The sequence below is a fragment of the Microtus ochrogaster genome, chromosome 1 (assembly GCF_000317375.1).
Source record: "Microtus ochrogaster isolate Prairie Vole_2 chromosome 1, MicOch1.0, whole genome shotgun sequence".
Classification (NCBI taxonomy): domain Eukaryota; kingdom Metazoa; phylum Chordata; class Mammalia; order Rodentia; family Cricetidae; genus Microtus; species Microtus ochrogaster.
In genome coordinates, this window is record NC_022009.1 from 111,938,580 (window position 1) to 111,964,118 (window position 25,539).

Genomic DNA, 25,539 nt, shown 5'->3' on the forward strand with positions numbered 1-25,539 from the left:
GTTTTACTTAGTACAGCATCCTCTGTGTTGCCACAGTGTGGGAATTCCTTTCACTCCTGACCGGTACAGTAGACCCTTGCGTTTGTGGGCTCTCCTGGTTCTTTCTTCCTTCATCTTCTGATAGACTGGACATTTGGGCCACTTCCACCTCTGACCCATTGCACCTGAAGCTGTGGAGAAGGTGGGGCTACAGATACCTCCTTGAGGCCTTGCTCTAGGGCTCTGATAAATGCCCAGAGGCAGGACAGTCTTGTAATGTGAGCAATGCCCCTACGGTTTCTCTAATGAGAAGCATCATTTGACATCCCTACCATAATGGCGCCACGTTCTTGTCGTTAGCAACATTTAATTTTTTGGGTGGTCGTTTGGTATCTTCCATAGCTAATTGTTTTTCATGTCCTTTGCTCATTTTTAATATGTAGGTATTTTCATTTTTTATTGAATTATACAAGTGTCTTATAAATGTACATATAAACTGCTTATCATATATGTGGCTTTCCCATGACTTAGGTTGTCATCTCAAACCCATTTATTGTTTTCTTTGCTACAAAGACTTTTTCCAGCTGAACGGGGCCTCGGTCTGTGTTTTACTTTTATTGAACATGAGTTTGATGTCATAGCTAAGAAATCATTGCAAAATCCAGTATTCCAAAGTTTTTTCTTTACTTTTCTTTTTAAACATGAATCTAGAATTTTAAACAGTTTTGGGAATAAGTCTAAGAAATACATATTTCTACCTGAAAGTATTGAAAATTGTTTATCAAGATAACCATAAAAGCAGTATTTTTCTTGGAATGCATGATGTGAAAACCACAAAGAATCAATAAAAGAAAAAAGTGGTATATAGAAAGACTGAGCCTTGAGGCAGTGTGTTATGGTGGGATGAGCTCATACCGATGAGTGGTGAGTGCTGGGACAGAAAGAGAGGGGTCATATGTCCAGTAGAGAGAGGGGTGAGCGCTGGGACAGAAAGAGAGGGGCCATACGTTCAGTAGCACTAATTTTCTGACTGAAATCAGAAAAAAATACAAAATTTAAAAATTGTAATTTTTATATGTGCATATGGGGGGCTTCATTTGTGTTCCACAGTGCACATGTGGATTCAGAAGTCAGCTGACTGGACTTGGTTCTGTCCTTCTGCCCTGTGGGTGTTGGGGCTAAAACTCAAGCAATCTGGCTTGAAAGCAGGCCCTTTACCCTCTGAGCCATCTTGCCAGCCCAAAAGACTGTAATATATAACAGTGATCAATTGTTTTCCTTTTGTCTGTTGGTTCCTATTTATTTAAAGCAGACTTACTAGTGGTTCTCTTGGTAGCAGTTTGTTTTGCTGGAGTCAGGCTGACCTGGAACTTATGCCCTCTTGCTTCAGCCCTGACTGCTGAGATTCTAGGTGTGTACAGAAGTCCCAGCTCCTCTTCCTCATTTTGTTTGTTTTTAAGACAAGGTTGAATTCACTGTGTGGCCCTGACTGACCTGGAACTCAGATCTGCCTGCCTCTTCTTCCTGAATGCTGGGTTTAAAATGAGTGTCCCCACTCCTCAGCCTCCTATAAATAATTTTAATGAGCAGTTTGAATAGTACAGGTTTAGTATATTTTTATATTATATTTGTATATTCGGTTTTCATAAAGTAATTTAAAAATTTTTTATGATATCACAGGTTTGTATTATGGTATAACCAAATGGTGGATTTTTTTATTGTTTCTGGTTAGTTTTGATTAAAACATTACACAGATTACACAGATTTTTGGGATCCTTTCATTTAATATATTTTTATGTCATATGAGACTCAGTGATCCAGTTTCACTCTTTTCCCATTATATTAGTTTATGTAGTAATTAAGTCATTATTTTTACCACCTCACGTCAAAATTTCCCATGTGCTAGTGTCTGTCACTGTGTTTTCTCTTCTGTTTCACTAATTCATTTCATATGCCATTAATGTTAATTTTAGTAGAATGCATTATTAACCAATTCTTACAAGTAGAGTTTTTCTTGCTGTTCTTACCTTTGAATATATTTGGCATGTCGTTATTTTTCCACTTAAATCTTTTATGTGGGAGGCATGTACATGGGTGGAGATCAGAGGTCAAAGTTGGTGTTTTCCTCAATTGGTTATCATCTTATTTTTTAACTTTTAATTCTTTTTAGAATCACTTATTTTAATTTATATGTATGCATGTTTTTCCTGTGTATATGTATGTACACCACTTAGATGCTTGGTGCCCTCCAAGGTCGAAGAAGGCATCAGATCCTCTGCAGTGGAGTTACAGATAATTGTAAAGCACTGTGCAGTTGCCAAGAATCGAATTCCGGTCCTCTGGAGGAGCAGCCATCTCTTTAGTCTCCACCCTCTCGTGTTTCTGAGCCTGGGTCTTTCACTAAACCTGATGCTCACCACTTGTCTCTTCTAACTGATCTTCAACACCCTGGCTTCCCCTGTTGATGCTTCCCGGCCATGGGTTCCAGTTGAACTGCACTGCCGCCCCGGCCCTGGGTTCCAGTTGAACTGCACTGCCGCCCCAGCCCTGGGTTACAGTTGGACCGCATTGTTATCCTAGCCCTGTGTTGGGAGCTGTGAACTCCCAGATCCTGAATTTCTTGTAAACAACTTGTTTTCCTCTGCTCTGAGCCAGCCTGCAGCTGCTTTGAGCACAAGACCCTCAGAAGTTCCGGATGGCAGGAAAGTGGTTTCTGGTGCATTTGGCTGGCGCATGGCCATCAGTTAAGGATCTCTATATAAGCGGTTCTGGTACACAATAATAAAGGGGACATTCTTGGGACATTCCTGTTTCAAGGATGACCCATGTCTCTGTGAGTCTTTGTGTGTTTCAATCTCCAGCCCCTTGCCGGGTTCACTAACTGTATGGTAGTGCACAGAGCGCAGTTGGGCGTGATGCGCTGCACCCCTGGGTTACAGTTGGACCGTACTGCTGTCCCAGCTTTTAAATCTCAGTTCTGGGACTCTGAACCCGGGCCTTCATACTTGCAAGGCACACACTTCACTGACTGAGCCAACTCTTCAGCCCCATCTCTTTAAACTTTAAGATAATGTTATTACCTATTGCAGAAGGCTCCAATGAATCCCTTTTCAAGTTTTCTTCCTCTAAAGTTTATAAGGTCTTCTACACAGAAAGTTATTACTCCACATAAACTAGGGCATTGTTTATTACATTATAATCCAGTAGGGATTCTAATTAGAATCGTATTTTATGTATAAAATTTTAGAGAATTGCTATTCTCATACTTATTCTCGTCATTTTTATCACCAGCTCAGGTTTTCTAGTTATGTGATTATGCTAACAGGTGCATATGCTCAGAGAGTCTTAGCAATTCTAATATTGTTCAAAAGTCCAAGCTCAGGGTATCTACTTATGATCCCCTTACAATTAAGAAGTTGCATACTTCCAACAAACAAAGACATGCAGTGAGCATTCCCATTATAAAGGAGAGGAGTGGGAGCGCAGCAAGGAATGATGGGATCAGAGCACGGCTTAGACCAAAGCCAAATGCACATCCAGCATCTAGGGTACTTGGAGCATTATCTGGGCTGGAGTTGGTTTGGTCACTTCTAGTTCTATGGTCTGTAGCACACACAGCCTCTCTCTTGGGCTTGCTCCACTCTGTACTCAAAGCTCCTTCCTTTGGCAGACTCTTCATGTTCCCGGCATCTCCAGACCCCTGGGGTCTACGTCACATCTTAAGCTTCACTTTGTGTCACATGACAGCCCCTTAAGGCCATCTTGCAGGGATGCTGACCCTGTCACATATTGACTGGATTTAGTGCCTTTCTGAAACTTGGAGCAAGCTCCATCATCTGTAGCTTTTCCACTTTCCACCCTTCTAAAATCATGTCTGTGCGGATGGCACTGGTAAGCCGTGCTGTCCCCTCAGGCTGTAGTCTTGGCCACTCTGCACATCTGTGGTGGCCTCTACCCCTCTGGGATAGTCACTTTTAGTTTTCAATTTGACACAATCTAAAATCATCTAAGAGGGTCTTGGTGAGGGATGAATCTAGATCAGGTTGACCCGTGGGCACGCCTGTAAGCGATTCTCTTGACTACATTACCTGAAATGGGGAGACCTGTTCTCTGTGGGGGGTGCCATTCCCTTGTCAGGGGTCCTGGGTTGGATAAGAGCGGGGAACATAAGTTGAGCCCTAGCATGAATTCAGTGATGGTTGCTCTCTGCTCTGGACTGTGTTCTAGCCTCTCACCCTTTCTCCTTTAAGTTGCATTTCATGGGATTTTGTCAAAGCAAAGGAAACAGCTAAAACAGCCTTACTGGCTGAACGTGGAGAAAGACTATCAGTTTAAACAGGTATCTTAGCTCAGTCCCTTTCCTTTCAAATGAATGTCCCTGTTACATGTTGACATCCTTGGTGAGCAGGCTCTTCCACTTGAAGCACTGGCCTACTGTTCCAGTACCGAGTTCTCCTAAACAATTACATCTGCCTTGTCTGCACATCTATCTTACTGTAGAGCTAAGAGCAGGGAACCGTTGCCATGGCACAGCCTGGATATGTTGTGTCACACTATCCTTTGGGAGTAGTGAATAAGCCCTACTGATACTGAATAGGGAATATTCTGATGGCAGACCTGAGTAAGACTCCAGCTTGGTGAACCATTATGTTATTGGACCCAGATACTGGAGTGTGGACGAGGAGAGGTTAGAGCATAGACAACTCGAAAAAGCAGCTGTATCAACAATAGTCCATCCTGGTAGAGGTTATGACTCACACAGCTGGAACTCTGGAACTCCCTACATGACTTGCAGGTGGCTCAGCAGGCCAAAGACCCTCCTCTCCCCAGCTTCCAGCTTCCCAACATCAACCTCAGGCATTCGCATGTTCACAAACATGCATGCACACCTATACATGAACATCCACACAGTGCAACATGTTTGCACACTATACACGCATTAAAAAGGAAAAATAAGAAAAATATATCTTAGTATGTCTTACTCCAAAAACCTGAGTCTCATAACTTAGAAAGAGAAGGAGTCTCATCTCACAGGGCACAGGCCAGAAATTTTGTAGGCAAATTCCACCTAATTCTTTCAAAGAATAGAAGATCCTAACTTTGCAAAACCTTTTTTTTTCCTCCTATGCTAGAGACGAAGTATCCACGTGCTTAGTCAGCAAGTGTTCTAGCACTGAGCTAAGTCTCCAACCTACAGAATATTTTTAAAAACAAACAAGAACTGAATGCATTTCTCAGTCTATTCTACAAGGCTAAAATAACTCTGTTCTCCAAACCAGACAAAAGGGATTAGAAGAAAGGAATGCAATAAGCTTCTTTAGATTATGAATATTGATGTAACAATTTTCATAAAATGTGAGTAAATCAAAGCAGCATTCTTTTTTACAATCGATTCTTACAAGTTCCTTTGAAATATAGAATGCAGTCTTTCCAGATTTCTTCAAGCTAATGATATCAATGCCATCATTTTTTTTTGTCCCTAGCCGCCCCTTCCAGCTGCTTGCACTCCCCAAACCACAGATCCTGATAGTTCCTGACGTCTACTGAGCGCTAGCTATTGGCCCATCATGCGCTAAGCATCATCTGTTGATTCATTCCATTTGCAAATAGCTCCAGGGGCTAATTACCATTATTATGCTTGTTACTAGTGAAGAAACTCAACATTCGTCAAGTTAAATCATTTGTATTAAGTTACAGAGCTAGGAAGTAACAACGCTAGGGCCTGTCTTAACCGAGACAGAGGCCAGATTCAGGGAATTAAATGTGGCATTTCATTTGATAGTTGGCCCATAACTGAAGCCATATGTATGGTGCTGAATGCTCTTCCCAATGGGCATCATATTTTTTTTTTTGAGGACTTTGGAAGGACTAGAAGTGGGTACCATGTATAAGAAAAGGCACCTCTGTTTCTTACCGGGTCTCCATACAGAAAAGGGAACAGATCTTGCTTGTTTCCTTCTAACTACTCAACTATGACCAGACATTTGTGATTTTAGCAAGCAGATTTCAGAATATTGTTTTCACAGCTTCTTAACAGCGCACAGCTGCTGTAAAGGAAGAGCGCTCAGTCTGGATGTGAAACTTTCAGGTATGTTATGAAAGGCCTGGGAGGAAGCTAGGAAACATTTTAAGCTACTGTTTTGTTAGTGACTTATTATAGGAATGGACATGTCATTTCTGAACTGAGTGTATGAAGCTGTATTGAAATGAGTTTTTATACTTGGGGCCTGAGATATTTCACTCCACTGTACAGAGTTTTGATTTTATGAGCTAGAAAAGCAGGCCTGTGGTGGCAAGTCCTTCCTAAGAGCTGCTCTGACGTTCCTTCCAACAGCAAAATTCCTCTCTCCTACAGCAGATCACCTCCCTGACCTTGAACTGCTGCAGTGGATGGCGGCCAAGGTGTAGATTCCTGTACACTAGGAGAAGCATATTAAAAACATAAGGATAGGTAGCACAAGATAATTTTAGGGAGTCCATCACACCAGGATCTAGGAATGTTGAACATATATCTCGTTGTGAGATTCTTTAACGTATGGATGATCAATCCTCTTAGAGGCTGTGGTGTTTAGGCCTTAGTCACAACATTTCTTCTCTCAAACTAAGATACCATCAAAGTTGAATATTGTAAATAAGACCGAAGAGAAACAAAGCAGTTAATGGACCAGTTTTCCATGGGATAACACAGCCCTAAAGTGTAGCAGGCAGTTGGCATGGTGAAGCATGTTCATATGTTCTGCAAATTGATACTGCTCCCAAAAGTCCTTTGTGTCTGTCTGAACCGTAAATGTGTGTGTGTGTGTGTGTGTGTGTGTGTGTGTGTGTGTGTGTGTGTGTACAAGAAACTAAGAACAGTGTTTGCCTGCTGGAGCCTGATAGGAACTAGGTGAGCAGTAACTGGGGGAAGCCTTTTAAAACTAGGGTTTTTTTCTCCATAGCAAGTTGAGATTTGCGGAAAAAGAAACACAAGAACACAGAGGTCTTCTAACATTGCCCCTCAGTTTCCCTACTTGAACTTCCCCATTGTTGCGGCGCCTTTGCTATATAACTGAGGAAGTCACCTCAGGTCCACGCTTCCATGACCGTCCCTCCATGCTGTCTTCATTCCCGGATTTTCTCCAGGGTGCACACTGCATTCATAGTCATGGCTGCTTAGGCTCCTCTTGATTCGAAAGTTTCTCAAACATTTTTGTTGCTGCTGTTTCTGACTTCCTCTGACGTTTGAAGGATCCTAGTCAGGCGTGTGTAGGATGCCCCTCTATTAGGTGATCTGATGTTTCTCCTACAGTTACCCTGGAGTATTGTGGCCTGGGAGAAAGAAGAGCCCAGGGGTAGAGTACTGTTTTCATTAAGTCTTGTCAAAACCAAACCCTGCCAGCACAGTCTGATTCACAACTATTGATGTCACTTGACCTTGGTCACCTGGCTGCAGCAGGACTTGTCTGGCTTCCCCATGGGAAAGTTACTTCTCTCCCCTTCCCATCCTGTCCTCTTTGAAAGGAGCTTTCTGCATTCAGCTCAGATTTGATGGGAACTTCAACCCCCTTCCTTTCGGGAAGATATCTGTATAACATATTTGGAATTTTCCTGCATGGGAGCGTAACCTCTTCTTGAGTATTGACTCATCCATATTTAGGTTATAACCCAACAGTTTTCCCCCAAATTATATAGCTTTATCTTTTTGAAGTTTTTTCAGTTGACTCTTATGTCTCTGACCCATCAGTCAGGGGTGTTGTAAAGACAGCTCATGTTGTCCACTTCTATGCCTCAGCCCTAGAATCGGCTGCTTCTCCAAGGAGTGTGGATTCCTCTCATTGATTCCTCCTATTGCAAGATGATGTTCCAAATCAGGATGTCAGTGCATTTGTTAGCATGGGATGTCATTTGTTTTGTGTGCTCTTGGGTGACAGAGCAAAGACATAAGCATGCCTGTGCTAATGTGTAGGCACACTTGTCCATATTTAGCCTAATGGGGGTTCTTATTAATGTTGCTTACTAAGGCTGCATGAATTATCCTACCCTTTTTAATGGGAGAATTCTTCTATTTTTCATATTTTAAAAACTATTTCAAATTGCTTAATTTTTATAAAATTAAAAATAAAATAACAGGCTATTTTCCCTTAGACTTAGGACAATTAGGACAGATTTGCTGAAATACACATTGTGTACTTAAAAACAATTCTCAAAGTGAGATTTTTTTCTCTAAATAAAAGCATATTTTCAAATTTTGTTCTTTGAATTTGACTTAGAAAACAAGCAATTTCTTGGAATATTTTGATTTTCTAGAAGAATACTAAACCTGCTGAGAATGTGGTATCTAATGTTCCCAGAGAGTTAAAAGTCAAGAGAACCTTTTTCCGGAATGAAAGAACTGCTGGTGAACATGGGGTTTGCAGGTAAAACTTCAGGAAGAAAAGTAAGCCATTTTCCTTCTGGGGACCCCTTGTTACTCCTTCAGCTATCTCTAAGTCTTCAGTGTAGGCTCCAGCAGTCCCCGTTCTCTTGTGTGGTCCGCACATTGTCACTCTGCGCACTTCCTTGGGCGAGTTTCTGATCTATTAGACAGAGTGGTCTGCAAGTGAGATTCCACCCTAGGTCTTAGTCAAGCCAAAGCCTATGCACCTGTTAATCACTGCACTTGGAAACTCCCAACTCCTTTTCCTTAATTAAACACAAAAATGAGTTTTTCTCCTTTACAAAAATAGACCATCGGCCTAGCAAGTCTTCGAAGGCTTTCTCCTAGGCAGTGCAGTGCTGTCCAGTCTCCTGATCACAGGAATATCTGGTACTGTGCTGCTGATGTGTGTGGTGGTATGGAGGGTTGGGTAAGTAAAGGGATTTGTCTTTAAAAAGGTACAATCTTACATGTAAGTCCTATGTCGGAGTTATAGTGCTCCAGTTGGTTCTTATGACCGGGACAGTTTGGCGTTAGCTTTAAAAACTAAGAATGCAAGGAAAAGGATGTCGAGCAACAAAGGAAGTTAGTGAAGAGATAATTTTAGGTGCTCAGAATCTCTGAGAACGTTGAAGAACTGCGCTTAGAAAGTAGCCAGGAAGAGCCAGGTGTGGTGGCGCACGCCTTTAATCCCAGCACTTGGGAGGCAGAGGCAGGCGGATCTCTAGTTGGAGACTAGCCTGGTCTACAGAGAGAGTTCCGGGACAGCTGGGACTGCACAGAGAAGCCCTGTCTCAAAAAACCAAAAAGGATAAGAGAGGAAGGAAGGAAGGGAGGGGGGGAGGGAGGGAGGGAGGGAGGGAGGGAGGGAGGGAGGGAGGAAGGAAGGAAGGAAGGAAGGAAGGAAGGAAGGAAGGAAGGAAGTCAGATAGCTCCCAGTGACCATGCAGCTGCTGTGTCCCAAAGCAGTGGAGCCCTCCAACCCGCCTCCTCCTCTGGTCCCCAGGCACGGGATGCTGGAGGGAATTCCCTGCTGTTTCAGTGGTCTGGTACCAGTGTTAACATGTCAGACCTTGGGAAGAAGTCAGCCTGGAATGAGGAGCTGTGTTTGGCCACCCACGCCTAGTATGTGTTTACCTTACACGTGTTGCTGCTGTAAATGGCTGTGTGTTGCAGGTTAGGCAGATCAGCAAATCCAGAAGTGAAGTTGGAGCAAAATTCTGTCATCAGTGATTTATGGGTGACAAAGCAAGTAAGTGACACGTGTGAAAAGCAAGTTCAAAGAAGACACCAAACAAGAAAGTTGCTCATGGAACATACAAAGTTACTCATGGCTGTGGGGGCAAAGCAGTAATTTAAAGACTGTGATAAAAATAGAGTATTTCTAAGTTCAGAAAACTGCCCCAAACCTAAAAGCAGCAGGCTGAAAATAGCACTCATGTCAAATATGATATGCAAAGGATTGAAAAGTGACACATGAAGGTTTAATTCAATTCTGGAAGGAACACTAAGCACCTTAGTTAGCTAGGAGCTGATTAAACACTGAAACAAATCCAAAGGGTCAACTGTTTGAAGTTAAACTCTATTGATGTGGAATGTCCTTCTGTATGCTGTATGTATTCCTCCCATTGCCTAATAAAGAAACCTGGTCTATAGAAAGAACAGAATTAGGTGGGAGAGCTAACCTGAATATTGGGGGAAAGAAAGGCAGGGTCAAGAGAGATGCCAGCAAGCTGCCCGGGATGCCAGAACACCTAAGGTAATGCTACAGTCACGTGGTGAAATATAGATTATTAGAAACAGGTTAATTTACAAGTGAGAGCTAGCTACTAATAGCCTAAGCCATTTTCAAGAAATTTTATGAATATTAACCTCTGAGTGATTGATTATTTTATAAGTGATTGTGGGGTACTGGCAAATGAGAGACAAACTGGTCTAGTGAGCTCAGGCAAGACAGAGAAAAGCCTCCGGCTACACTGTATATTTTAACTTAGCTCACAAATTTGACATTAAAGTTTTATTTGTTCATGTAAATTGTTACTGCTATTTGTGATGGAAGTACTCTAGAGAATGTGTGCGTGGGGACCAGTTCAGGATGGAAAGACCTATCCATGTGGACCAATCACACACAGCAGGTATAGCCAGTCTTTCTCTGTCCCTCCAGTCAGCTCCCAAATAATAGCATGGAGACTTACTAATTATGATCTGCCGGAAGCTTAGGCTTGATTCTCACTGGCTCCTATAATGTAAATTAACCCATTTATATTAATCTATGATCTACTGCATGGCATTGTCTCTTCCATCTTGTTCCTCCTGCTTCCTCTCCATGTTTCCTGGTGTCTCCCATGTGACTAGATTCCTCCTCCACTTCCTTTCTCTCTCCAGAAGTCCTGCCGATACCTCCTGCTTAATTATTGGGTGTTCAACTTTTTATTACCCTGACCACAGCAATACACCTTCACAGAGTGTGAAAATATCCCACAACATTTTTCTCTTTTTGTCTAAATAAAAAGGAAATATTTTAACTCTAACATAATAATACTATATATCATACTCAGACTGGGAGCACCCCTACATTTCTTTGGTGAAAACATTTAAAATAGGTAAACAGGGTAGACAGATTTATTAGTGCTAGATTCAACTATAATACAAATATTATTTCCTGTGTATCTATCATAGAGCCACTACTTTATTTTTAATTAATGACAACCATACTTATTACCATGTTGGGATCTCAGGATAGAAATTATGAAAACACTTAGGAAAATGCTCATGGGTATTTCTCTTCCTTTATTCATAGATACCCTTCTGATGAAAATGTAGAGTCACCCTGACAATTTCTTTCAAATTATTTTGCAAAAGTGATGACAGTGGTTTGGGATGTTTAAAATTATTTATTTGTGTGTGGGTTAGTTGCCTACATGTATGTCTGTGCACCATGCCCTGAGAGGCCGGCAGAGGTTGTTCTCCTGGAACTGATAGTTGTTGAGTCATCTTGTGAGTGCTGGGAACTGAACCCAGGTCTTCTGGAAGAGCAGCTAATACTGTTAACTGCAGAACCCAGATAAACCCAGATGAACCATTTCTATCAAGCCCCTTTTTTAGAGCTGTGTGCATGTGTGCACATACAATGCACACATGGAAGCCCGAGGACAACATTATGCAGTTCATGCTTTCTTTCTTCCTTTATGCAAGTTCTGCAGAGAGAACTTAGCCAAGCAAACGTTTTCTACCCCTTGACCCATCAGCCAATACCAGTTTGCATTTTAAAAGTCCTACACATGCCCCTGTACTGGGTTTGGTTTTTAGATGATTGCATTATTGGGAGATGATGGACCCTTAAATGGTGGACTTGTCTGAAAGAAACGAGGCCATTGCTGTCTTTTGCTTTGTTTCCTGACTACCCTAAGCTAAAAAGGCCCTTGACATGTGCTCTTAATTACCAATTTTGGGAGGTCTCTTAGTAGGGATTTCTATTGCTAGGAAGAGACACCATGAACATGGCAACTCTTACAAAGGAAAACACTCATTGGGGTTGGCTTACAGTTTCAGAGGTTTAGTTTATTATGGTCATGGCAGGAAACATGGTGGCTTACAGGCAGATGTGGGCCTGGAGGTGTACTGAAAGCTCTACATGTTGATCCATAGACAGCAGGAGACTGTGTGCCACAGTGAGTGTAGCTTAAGCATATGAGACCTCAAAGCCTGCTCCCACAATGACACATTTCCTCCAACATGGTCACATCCCCTAATAGTGCCACTCCCTATGGGCTAAGCACTCAAACACAAGAATCTTTGAGGACCATACCTATTCAAGCCACTACAGAAAGATATCACAGCTACTATCCCAGTCCTTTGAGTGTTATACATCAATCTTGGTGCATTTTCCTCCTCCTCCTCTTGGGTACACAGGGAGCCTTCCCAGTTGTGCCCACTTTTAATGTTCCCTGCCTGCCTTGGCTTCCCTCCTCACCCCTACCCATTTTCTACTTGATATAATGTGATTGGATCTCTGCCTACTAGCCACAGAGTTGTTCTCTTCCTTTTCTCGTCTCTTCCCATCTCTTGGCTCTGGCTTTGGCAAATATTTATTGGGTACCAGCTGACCAGCCAATGACCACTGTCTTTCCCGTTGACTTCTGGTGGGCACGTGTCTCTTTTGCTCTTCATGGGTGCAGATGAATGTCTTCTAGCCTCACCCTGGGTGTTTGTGGAGACACTTTTCACTTAACCCAGCACCTCTGATTCCTTCTGATGGTCTCCTGTCTGCTTTTACAGCAACTCCAGTTCTCATACCCCCTTATTTACATAATTCAGACTTTAAGTTAGGATCTTCATATGAGAGAAAATGGGATTTTTGTCTTTCTGAGTCTGGGTCACTCTGCTTAATGTACTTTCCAGATTCATACATTCTCTGGCAAAAATTCCATAATTAAACATTTTTATAGAGATACCTCAAATTCTCTTGTGTACATGCACCACGTTTTCATTGTCCATTCTGTGTGTGGACATCCAGGCTTGCATTGTTCCCTTGCTTTGTGAATACAGCAGCAATTACCATGGAAGTCCTATAATGGACAAAGCATTTTAGATTTTCTTTGGAAAATCAAAATATAGGCAGGCTGGTACAGTCAGCTCTTGTCTTGTTTATAAAAATCAATTTGTTTAAAGGACACAACAGGAAAATACTTAAATTCATTTTTTCTATGAACTTTATGAATATTTAATTTAATAAAGATTCTTACATCTAATCCTACACATTTGCATGTTTCTACCTCTTCCAGCAAGTCTCCTTATAGTGTCACCATTGTCAAACCACTAAGATCACAACAGGTTTCCTTCTGAGATAAGTCCACTCTCATTTCTGTCCTGCAGCTTGTTATTCATATTCTTAGAGATCCTGTGTTGTCAAGTTTCCTCTCAGTAAGTAAGTTTACATGTTACACTGCTATGATTAACAAACCCTGAGTTTTTAAACCTGTATAGAATATTTTACTACTATTTCCTTGTAAATATGTTTTGAAAATTCTTCTAGTATCTTATATTATCATATCTCTTTATTAATTTGTTTTATTTTTATTTATGTGAAAATTTTATATGTAAGTACTGTATTTCCATCTTTTCCACCTTTCCCTCTCCCCTCCTCCAACTTCTCCCACATCACCTCTACTCTGATTGACCTCTTCCTTGATTTTATATATACATAGATATGCATACACACACACAAATGTGTATATGTGTGTGCATGCACCTGCATGTGTGTCTGTATACACAGAAAACCTACTGAATTCATTCTCTGTTGCTCATGTGTCTATGTGTTTAGTGTTGACTACCTGGTTAGATAAGCTATTGTGGAACTCATATTTCAAGAAAGCTGATTCACCCTCTCTCAACAAGCAGCCATTGACAACCTCTAGGTCTTTGTTTAGGGGTGAGGCCTTGTGAAATTTTCCCTGTCCACATTAGCATGTCAGCTGGTTTTGTCTTTATGCAGATCTTGTTTAGGCAACTGTATTTGATGTAGGATTCCCCTCTGTATGCTGTGAATACCTTGGTTAATAAAGAAACTGTCTTGGCCTGTGATAGGGCAAAAGAATAGAGGTAGGCAGGGAAAACTAAACTCAATGCTGGGAAAAGGTAGGCAGAGTTTAGAGAAGCCATATAGCCCCACAGGACACACACACTGGAACTTTACCCGGTAAGCCACAGCCTCGTGGCAATACACAGATTACTAGAAATGGGTTAAATTAAGATATAAGAGTTAGCCAATAAGAAGCTAGAGCTAATGGTCCAAGCAGTGATTTAAATAATATAGCTTCTACGTGATTATTTTGGGTCTGAGCTGCCAGGCAACTGGAAAACAAGAGACTTCTTACAACATGTATTGTTGAGATTTCATGGGTGTAGCTTCCCTATCTGGTCTAGAAGACATTATCCAGCAGCAGGCATCCGGGTCCTCTGGCTGTTACTGTCTTTCTGTCCCCTCTTCCAATGATGGTCCCTGAGCCTTGAGTAGGGTTTACATTGTGGATCTGTCAGTTAAGGCTGGACAGCCTATGGTTACATCTCTTCAATTTGACCAGTTATGAACCTCTGTAATATTCTCCACCTGTTTCAAAAAGATACTTTCTGATGAGGTGTGAGGACTAAACTTATCTATAGGAATAAGGATAACTAAGTACTTAGAATATAATTAAAAGTTATATTGATTTAGAAAAATGACAGTAGTCAGTTCTCTTTGGGGATCTATGACCTCTTCAGCCACAGATAACCGACGAGGTTTTTAATATCAAACATGAATACTGTTGGTTATGCCTTAAATCCAATGAGACAGGTGTTGCTGTTGTCAGGATAAAAATACCACTATTGCACCAGCTGAGATCATCAATGTGGGTCCTGGTTTGTAGACATTACAGCTGGGTAGGACCATCCTTCCTTGAAAGTTTGCATAGCATCTTCTCAGGATGGAGTTGTCTTAGTTAGAGTTTCTATTGCTGTGAATTGACACCACGACCACGGCAGCTCTTATGAAGGAAAACATTTAGTCAAGGTGGAGGTTTACAGTTCAGTGGTTCAGTCCATTATCAACATAGTGGGACATGGCAGAATGCAGGCAGACATGGCGCTGGAGAGGTAACTGAGAGTTTTACATCTTATAGGCAACAACCAAGCCATGCCACCTGATAATGCCATTCCCTTTGGGACTCATTTCCTTTCAAATCAGCAACCACAGGAGTCTACGGGGTGTTTCTCTAAGTCCTGTGTCCAAAATGTCTAATATCTTCAGAAATAAGGTCTTACCTTCCAGTTCTGGGAGGCAATCAAACACTATAGCAATAGCTTATATCTTCTGTGAAAGTCTCTTGGACTCCCCTTTCCAATGACCTTTTAGGCATTCTCCTGTGTCTGGGACAAGGATATTTTTGTTAAATGACAGTCGGTGGCCCTTGAGGAGAACTGTGAAGTAACTCCGTATAAACTGTGTGTATATGCGTATGTGTGCATATATATATATATGTATGTATTACATATATATGTATTACAAAATAATGTTTACCTATGGCTTTTTCAAGCATCCTTAGTGGTGTTTATCTGTTTCCTAACTCCCCTGTATTACCCTCCTTTCCCACTCCCCAGTTAAAGCCCCCACTTCTCCATCTCTCTTACTTTCAGAATTCACTTTGACTATGGACTTTCCTCGATGTTAAAGTGTGTAACTCTCCCTTTGCTGTGTCTTCTACCTCACCCTGCTGTCCCATGCTGCCCACCAGTGTGATTATGAGCATCCTAGGCCACGTGTCAGATGATGGCCCTGCTCCCACACACCGTGCAGATGACTCTGACCTACCGTCTGTCATTGGTGAGGATGTTGGTTGGGCTCCAATGTGGTCAGCTGCTTCAGACTTTGATTTGCTTCAAACTTTGTTGCTGTTTCTTTGTTTCCAAGGTTATACATCCACAGTTGTGTTCACTTTTGTCTTTTACAATGCCATTGAACATTTTCAACTTCAGTTCAAGTGTATAGTTTCTATGATCCTTACTTTTCTGCATAAAATCTTTTAACTGTATCTTCCCATAATTTTCTTTCACTTACCTTTTGAACCATGCATGCCCAGTATTTAAATGCATGTGTTAATTTTGCTCTGTAGAGTTGTGAGGCTGATAATGGACAACCAATGGCTGCCTAATCTCTATGCTAAAGTTTAGAGTTTGTTTTTCAGAAAAAAAAAAGCATGTAAAATAAAAATTTAAAGACTAAATCCTTAGTCCCCTTTTAAAAAGATTTATTTACATGAGTTTTGTAATTTTATGCTTAGCACACACTAATATTACTTCCAAAATGCTCAATTTATCTCAATTGATTATAGTCCTCTCAGAGGTCGTTATGACCTCCAGATCGGTCCACTTAGCTGATTTTCCTCCACCTGGTAGAATAAACTGTTCTTTGCTTTCTGTCAGCAGCCACAGATGCTGGAAGGCACAGTTCAGAGAAATCACTTCAGCATTGTTGCTTTTCCCTAAATCTATTTAACCAACTTTCAAATTTAGCCCAAGGGAAAAACTTTGAAACTTTTTTCTTGTACTAAGCCGTTTGGTATAATAAACAACACAGCCATTTTCATGGTGTTATTTTGCATAAAATATTTGAACATCCTAATTACGTGTTTTAAAAATAGCATTACTGAGGTATCATTTACATATTTTCAGATTCGCCCATTTTAAGTGTGCAATTTATTGATTTTAAGCAATGCACAGAATTATGTGACCATTGCCATGAACTCATTTTAGACCAATGCTCGTCACCCTTCCTAGTGCTGCAACCCTTTAATACAGTTTTTCATGTTGTGGGGACCCCAATCATAAAATTATTGTCATTGCTACTTTATAACTGTAATTTGCTACTTTATGAATTGTACTGTAAATATCTGTGTTTTCTGGTAGTCTTAGGCAACCACTATGGAAGGGTGGGTAGACGTCAAAGGGGTCATGATCCAGAGATTGAGAACTGTTGTTTTAGAGTATTTCTGTCATGTTCAAAATGAAGCTTTGAGGGTCTGGAGAGATGGGACAGTGGTCAAGAGCACAGAATACTCTTGCAGAGGACATAGAGGATCTGGGTTCAATTCCCAGCACCCACATGGCAGCTCACAACCATTGGTAACTCCAGTCCCAGGAAATTTGATGCCTTCTTCTGACCTCCATGGGCACCAGGCATGCTTGTGGTGCACATACAAAATTCAGGCAAAATATCCATTCACATAAAATAATAAAATAAATACATCTAAAAACATTTTTAAGATAAAGAAACTTTGGCAGGGAGAGAGGGAGCATCGAGATGTCTCAGAAGATAAAGATGGTTGCCATGAAGCCTACGGAAAGGGTTTGATCCTGGAACTCTGTAAGGTGGAATAAGAAAGCCAAATACACAAAATGTCCCCTTACCCCCACACATATGTTGTGGCACACACAGTACCTGACCAGTATGCGCACACGCACACACACACACACACACACACACACACACACACACACACACACGAGACCAATAGCAACCACTCCTTTTGTGTCCCTCCTCCCTCCACACGAATCATGATTGTGTGCCTATTCTGGACATTTCTTAAAATAGAGTAATGCAATGTGTGGTCTTTTTGTGTGCTGGTACAGTGTTTGTGTGTTTCATCACATGGAAATATGTACAAATACCGTGTTCCTTCATTCTCTGGTAAAGGGGGAAAGGCAGAGTGGTGTGGTTCAGTGTGGGAAAGAAAGATTGAGAGCACTGGTCGGCATCTGCTTCCAGGGCCTGTGTGTTTCTGCTGCTGGCCCTTTGTCCAAGCCACGCTTGTATTGATTTTGACTTGATTGTACATCTGTAATGGGAATCTGGTAGATTTCATCACCCATCTGAGGAGAAGAAAGGAGATACAGTGTTGTGCTGCCATGGGCTCTGCCGAGAATAAGCAACACTGAAGTAGCCGTTTCCACTGGGACAGCAAACCGGGTGGACAGACGTAGAGTTAGGGGTTAAAATTTCCTTAGATCTCATTCTAGTCACAAAAGCTATCAGTCCTGATTTCTCTTATTCACAAGGTCCCACTGTCTCCACTGATTTATCCTCTGGTCAACCTAGGTCAGCTGAGCAGTTGTCTGTCTGCACTCCCATGACTGAAGCAGGGCGTGGCCATGACCCCATGGGAGTCACCACACCTGCTGTGTGGAAGAAGGGAGAAGGCTTTGGACAGAGCTGGACTGTCACCTGCCATTTTCAGAGCGAGTGTGTCGTGGTAACTTTCTGATTCCTTTGAACACCTGGGTTCCAATTACAGGAAGCTTTATTCCAGATGGGAGAGAAAGTGGGGGTTTCCCCCTCCTTTGATTACTGGTAGATAAGCCCTTCCCCAGCGAGCCACAACCCCACATCTCCAGGCCTCTGAAAAGCCCTGGTTTTTATACCAGAAAACTAAGGAAACTACAGTCACTCAGTTATCAGCAATTCAGCATTCCTTATGAGAGTAGCTTCATACTGGAATACTACAGATTGCTTGCTTCCGTGTCCCAAAGTAGGAACCCACCTGTACACACATGCACAGTCGTCCCTGCTCTCTAGACAAGCTACAAGCCAGACAACTCTTGAGAATTTCTCTTCTGCATGAGGCCACCGCTGAAATGTGAAGTATGTGGAGGGGTTTCTGGCACTGAAGTCTTAGCAGGTTATGCTTGTTCCTTTGCCTTTGTATTGGCTCCCTAACCTGGGCATTTATTTGAAGGTGAGCTTTGTTCTGCACGTTTTTCCATTGTGTGAATATCTGGATCTTGAGGGATTTTCTCCAAGGATCATCGGCACTCCTTATGATAGATGTGCCTCCTTCCTTACTCCGTTTTCTCCCTTGAAGTAGTTCAGTTCTGGTCTATTCTTTAGACTGTTCCCCCTTTGGTGTCTTATAACTCTCTCCCCATTGTTCATCTCCAGCACAGCTTCCCCCTTCTGGGTCCAGAGCATTGGCTATATCATGTCCCTGTTCCTCTCCCACTAGCTAATTGCTACTACTGTTGTTTTGGTTTCATTTTCTGTGTCTTAAAATTCCCTGACAAGAGCATCTTACAAAAGGCAAGGTTTAATTCACAGGTCCAGGTTACAGCCCCTTGTATAGCCCCTTGTACCAGGGAGGGCACATCAGGAGCTTGGGAGACCTGGTAAAATTCTATCACAGTGAAGAGGAAAGAGGAATGAATTAAATGTGCATGGCTATGCCAGCTCTTTTCTCCACTCTCACACACCTCAAGACAGCCCCATCCCTGCCTAGAAAGGGAAACCCACAGCGGGCAAGGTGCCCCAAAACACTGACAGGTTATGGGGTGAATTAGAAGGTGATTTAGTGTTAAGGCATTTTAATATAATTGTTTTGTTTCCTATTACCAAAATGAGCCATGCTCAATGTTAATGAAGAAATTACTCATTCAGATACAATTCTGAGCATTTCATGTGTCTCCTTCTGACATACATATATGTATTATATAAGTATACATAATAGTTTTATAATAACCATAATTTTCTCTGTTATGCAATCTTACATGTAAAAAATTCATAAAATTTAGTATTCTTTTTATTTTTATTTCTATTTTTATAGATTCTTTTATACGTGCATGAGTGTTTTATCTGCTTGTATGTCTGCACCATGTGCATGCCTGATGCCCTTGAAAGTCAGAAAAGGGCATTGGATTCCCCTGGAACTGGAGTTACAGGTGGTTGTGAGCTGGGAACTGAACTTGAGTCTTCCACAAGGGCATCAAGTGCCCACAGGTGATGAGCCCCTCTCCTGTTCTCCCTGGCCCGTTTAGAGACAGAGTCTTGGCTATGCAGCCCTAGTTGTCTTGAAACTCCCTGTATAGACCAAGCTGGCCTCAGACTCTGCCTGCCTCTGCCTCCCAAGTGCTGCTCCACCACACCCAGGCCCTATTCTGTTCTCTAGATTAATCATAATTTCCTTCCTCTCGGGGTCCCGCCCAACTTGGGGTGACGATGAAGAAAGAAATAGACAAGAGATAGCAAAATCGGGAGGCCATCCAATGAATGCTGTGATCGGCCCTAAATTTATTACTCAAAGTTTTCATACACCCCAATCCAAAAGCAGGGGTGGGGGGTGGGGGCAAAAGACTTCTTCACCATGAAAGAAAGAACAAGCGAAGTAATTTCCTCCTCACAACTCAAACCATAGCTCAAGTGTCCTGTCTAACATTGAAAAGGCAAGAAGAGGTCTTTGACCTTTAGTCAAGGTGGAATGGGTTCGCTTCTATGGTCTCTACGCCTCACTCTTACCCGTTACTAGATAGTTATCTGCCGTTTCTCTATCAAAATCATGTTAACCTTTATTTATACCTAATTTTTTTACATATCCACGAGTATTGCTCAAGAATATCCTGTCTTAAAATGGTAACAAAGGTAATTTTTGCATTTTTACTTCTATATATTTGCGTGACAGGCTTTATCTTAGAATGCAGCTAGCGCACAGCAGTTCTGTGACTTGAACGTCCTGTTTGGAAAGTGGTTCTTGTCCTTTGCCTGCTTTACTGATACCTGAGCCCAAGATGAAGGCCGAAGCTGCAGGCCACCTCACTCATGGTCTGCCTGCCGTGAGATTAGTCCTCACAAAGGAATCCCTGAAAATACTTTAATCCTGAAGCCTGGATTCATTCATGTGACTGAATGACTTGTTGGGAAGTGTCTGCCCCTTTAGGGTAAGCTCCACTCGCGATCAAGCCTGCTTCTGTTTTCTGTGCTGTGAGTGGTTGCTCACTTCTCTGTAACACATGGAATCTCAAAGCAGTTTGAGTTTGCATTTCTCTGATGACAGAGGATATTGAACTTTCTTTCATGTTTTATTAGCCATTCATGTTTCTCCTGAGAACTTTCTGTTCAACTTATTAGTTTAATTTTCAGAACATTTAAATTTCTTGTCTTTGTTTTGCAATTTGCACATTTCAGATATCAACACCTATCCACTAAGTGGTGTCCAGTCGGCAAAGTTTTATCTCATTCTTTGGGTGTCTCATCACTCTGCCGACTGTTTTCTTCACCCTGAAAGGGCTGTTTAATTCCATGCAATCCATGCGGCAACTCTTGGGCCTCATTTCCTGTACTACTTCTGTGTCTCCACTAAGGTGCAGATGTCTCAATATGAGGTGCTGACGGGAAGAAATGTCGTTCATAATCTTCAGAGACAGGTGTATTCATTAAGCCGTAAAGCAAGGAAGGAATGGGAAAGGATCAAAGAGTGAAGAAAGGGTGAATGAGAGAAGATGCGTGGCTAGAAGTCAGGAAGTATCTGAGACAGTGGAGTGGGGGGGAGAAAGGAAGGTCCTGAATGCCCTAGGCGGTTACGCTGAGACCCAGGCTAAAACAGAGCAGCTAAACCAAGTTTTGTTTTTAGTATGACTGAAAATCGGAATGAGGACAAAGTGGGAAGGTAGTGCAGCCTGGCTGACTCTAGTTGGGGCGGCTGTGGGTTCAGCTCTCCTTCTGTCTTCCCTAGCAGGGAAGGGGGAAGGGCTGCCAGCCTCAGTAATCCAATCAGTTACTCAGTGTGCCCTTCCTGCGGAGAACTTTCTGCCTGAGTTCCCCTGTCTGAAGGCAGTTACAGCTTCATCTCTGGTGTTGTACATTGTTCTTCCCGTGGGTAGAGAAGGCCTGTCCCCCTCAGCCCCCTCATGCTTACCCTTGTGCTGGATGGACTCTTCTTAGTTGTGCCTGTCAGCGGCCGGCACCCAGTTCCCTGGGTGTCAGACAGTGCTGGAGATGTTCCTTCCCAGGGTTCACTCCAGGACATCTCACATCCACTTTATGCTTCTGCCTCTGTCTCCACAGCCTCCTTGCTCCTGCAGTCTGAATATCTACTCCGTCCAGGCCCTGGTCACAGCTCAACACCCTCTTCAGTATTTCTTCTCTTTGCTGTTCTTTATCCTGCACCTTCATTTGGGCCAGGCCAAATGGAATTTTTTAAATCCAGGCAATATGTGTAACTCTTAAAAAACACCAGCAAAAGGTGTAGCTTTTGTCTCATGTAAGGTACAAGTTATAAGTCGCACCTTAAATTCTCCGCACAGATGCCTTCTAGAATGAGCCTTTCTAAATACAGAGGCACACGTCTCAGTATCTCCTGTCTTCCAGACAAAACAAACACCCTTCCTTGTTAACATTTCCCTGCAGCTACAGCTAAGTCCCTGTTTCCCATCCACAGGATCAAACTGTGGTTTTAATCTGCTTTTTCGACCTCCTCTGGTCCCTTCCTCCAACGGGGTTTCTTCTCCTTCATCCTTTGCTTTCCTTTGTACCTTGGATACACAGAATAGAATTGATTAGTCTTCACCATATAGAAGATGCTCATTTGTGACTTCTATAAGCAGGGCTGTTATCTAAACCAGCAGTTCTCAACCTGTAGATCATGACTCCATTGGGGTCGAATATCAAACATCAGTTACCATTCATAATAGCAGCAAAATTACAGATATAAATAGCAACAAAAATAATTGTATGGTTGGGGTTCACCACAACATGAGGAGCTGTACTAAGGGGTTGCCCCATTAGTAAGATTGAGAACCACTGTTTTAAACAATATGGAGCCATAAAAATTTTCAAACACAGAAAAAATAATGTAGCAGACGTGTGTGATCCCATTGCTTGTGTCTAGCAAGTGTTAACATTTTGCCTCAGTTCCCCGACTATTGTTAAAGAAAAGAACTAATTGGAGCCCCTAAGTTTAGTCCAGTTTTTAAGAAGATGGCGCCTGTGGACCCGTGCCTGTGCCCAAGAACAAACTCCTTAAGGTGGGAGTGATGAGCTTCAGAACAGAATTGGAGGAGCTGGCTCTAATTTTGTCCCGGCACAGCAATCAGCAGCACTCACGTGTGCCCGTTACTTCTCTCTTCAGTGGACGTGAAGTCACTGAAGGCTGGGAGAGCCCTGTGCGGGGTGCCTGAGCCAGCACCGCCTGGGAGAGGCAGGGCCAGGGCTGGAAGTCAGGTATGTGGCTTTAGAACTCATATAGAGCCCCTCTGAACGGTTAAGTGTTGAATTGTGTTAGAAGGTTCAAAGGTAGCTTGGGTTTCCGTATTGCTAACATTAAAGAGATTACAGCCATTGGGGTATTTTATGCTGAAATTTGTTTATTGTGTTGAGACAAATAATTTCACCAGTGAGGTCATCCTTAACCCTTTGAAACTGCAACTGTCAAATCAAACCCTTGTAATCTTAAATATTTTACCCTGTGTCTCGGGATATCTTTATGCCAGCTCATCCTTGCACCTCACTACTTGAAACCTGAGTTATAGATTTTCTTCCAAATAGGACTTTGAACCAAAATTTAGGATTGTGTGTGTCTTCTTTATTGGGTGTTTTTTTGTTTTGTTTTGTTTTTTTTCTTTTAGCTTGAAACTTCTTTCTGTTCTTTGTGGTGTATTTATTGTTTTCTCTGATGTTGTCTCATGACTATTATTATGCCTTCCAAGTGACTATTAAAGCTTCCTCTCTTCCTATGAAATAGTTAACCATGAATACCTTTTGTATGTGCAGTCTCTCAAAGCCTTTCAGAATCGCGGAATTCTTTCGAATGACTAATTACTGCAAATCTGGTGTCTGTAATGCTATCCAGCAAGCAGCTGCTTCGTATGAAGAGAGGCTAAGAGCTCTTTTTGGTTTTGTTCATTTAAAATCATTTGCTTCTTATTTAATATCTGCAGAGAATGCAGTCACATCCCAGTAGAATGTGCTGTTGTAAAGTTTGGATTGTTTCCATGGGTTCCGCCTTACATCTGCATGGTGTTTAAAGCCAGTGCTTCCTTTCTCTCCCTCGTCATTCAGGGCCTCTTGCCTCATAATCCAATGTCATGCTGAATGACAGAAAATTGAAGTTGAATTTATTTGACTATAGAGAAGGACGGCACAGAACAATACACTTATTTAAGAGCTCCTTGCCTCAGACACTGAAGGAGCTGTTTTGTGCAGGTGGCTTAGACTCTCTGCTGCTTAGCCTGACTATGTCCCTTTATTTATTAGTACAAGAACTGGGCATTCTGCTTCTGAAAACAAAGGACCCTGCTAGTCTACCAGAACCTTTACAAGCCTGTGTGGTGCTTACACATCATTCAGAACCACAGAGACACAGCCCATGCTTTTGATTTTTTTTAAAAAATAATCCTTAGTACTTCCTGATTACAAAAAACTGCCCAGAAATGAAAAGCAGCCATGAAAATATGTAAATCAGCTCCCGGTAACACATGGGGGATGGGGTTACTTTGTGAGTTATTTGTAATGAATTGTTTCCTCAGCTCTGGGTGATGTCTTTTCTCCTGAAATAAAATGCTTTCTTGTTTAGCACTGCTCGTATTTTTTGTTTCTGTTTACTGGGTGCGACAACCTTCATGGGTTCTTGTTTTACAAGGCAAAACATTTATTTACTTTATCACTATCCAGAGCTGTCCTAAGACACATGACAGTCACCGGGGCAGTGTCTCCTGCACTGGCTCTACGGTGGGAACCAAAGGCTAACCTGTGTTTATTTTGAAAGTGAGAAGAGAGGCATGGTAAAGAGAACAGCCCTAGTAGCCCTGGTAGTACAGTAGTGTTGTCATTGTCCAGCACAGGGTCATGTGGCGTGGTTTGTTTTTGTTGGAGCCTGGGAAACTGTGGAACTCCAATGCATCTGTATAGTCAAGTGTGAGCCTTAGAATACTCTTTAATGTTACCAAAGTGAGCTTGTTTTTGTGGCTATTATTAGCATCTACTATTTTATTAATTCTCAGGCAATTGGGAATTAATTATATAAAATTTACATACAAAGTAACAGTTCTTTGGGGGTTTATTTTAAAGCTAATCAGTTTTAACTGTAGCCCCACTTAGAAATAACAAAATTTATCACTTGGGCTCAGATCCATACTTAATCTTGTTTATGATTCCATCCCGTCATAAGTACAAGGACCATTCAACAAGAAATCAAACTTGTCCCCAGTGTTGTCGGTTCCATAAAATAGTCACAAGGGTACCCTGTCTTTCTATCTTTCATTCGTAAAACAGTGTTTCTCATTCTGTAAAGTATATCTCTTTAGAAGCTCAGAGACTATAGCTGGACTACAACAATGCTCACCACACTTCCTTGGCAAATATACTATTTACTTGTGGCTTTTATGTTTCAAGAGTCAGTGTGAGCAAGAAAGCCTTAAGGACCAGGCAGAACTCAGTTGGAACCACGGGAGCACTTCACAGCCGCCGAGTAAACTTTAGTAAGCTAATTGCTTTCGTGTTTACCCTTTCCACTTGTAAAAATCAAAATACCTACTTTTCCTTCTGGTAACTATGACCACAAATGAAGTAAGGCAGAGAAAACCTCCATGCTCGGCACGGGGACACAGTTTGCCCTCAGCTCCTCCTTCTTCATTCTAGAGAAGGGGTGGGAACGTGCAGCCCGCGGTGTCTAACCCCTGCTGCAGCTGACTAGCACAGTGGCATGGCACAGACCATTCTAGCCAAGGTCTCTCTGGTTTTTGAAAGGTTTTTACTAAAAAGTATATTTCATGTTATTTTCTCTTCCATTAATGGGGAAAAAGTGTACCCTGAAAATATCCTTAGTAAGTCTGTAATTGAAACTTGTTTTGAGGGGTCTTCCTCTCAGCAG

The 25,539-nt window shown here is 42.0% G+C and overlaps 1 protein-coding gene across 1 annotated transcript in view; it reads left to right on the top strand.

Annotated features, from left to right (window-relative positions):
• The window catches only part of Lekr1 (leucine, glutamate and lysine rich 1), a 127,315-nt gene that overhangs the window by 51,246 nt on the left and 50,530 nt on the right, over positions 1-25,539 (top strand). The window lies entirely within an intron of this gene.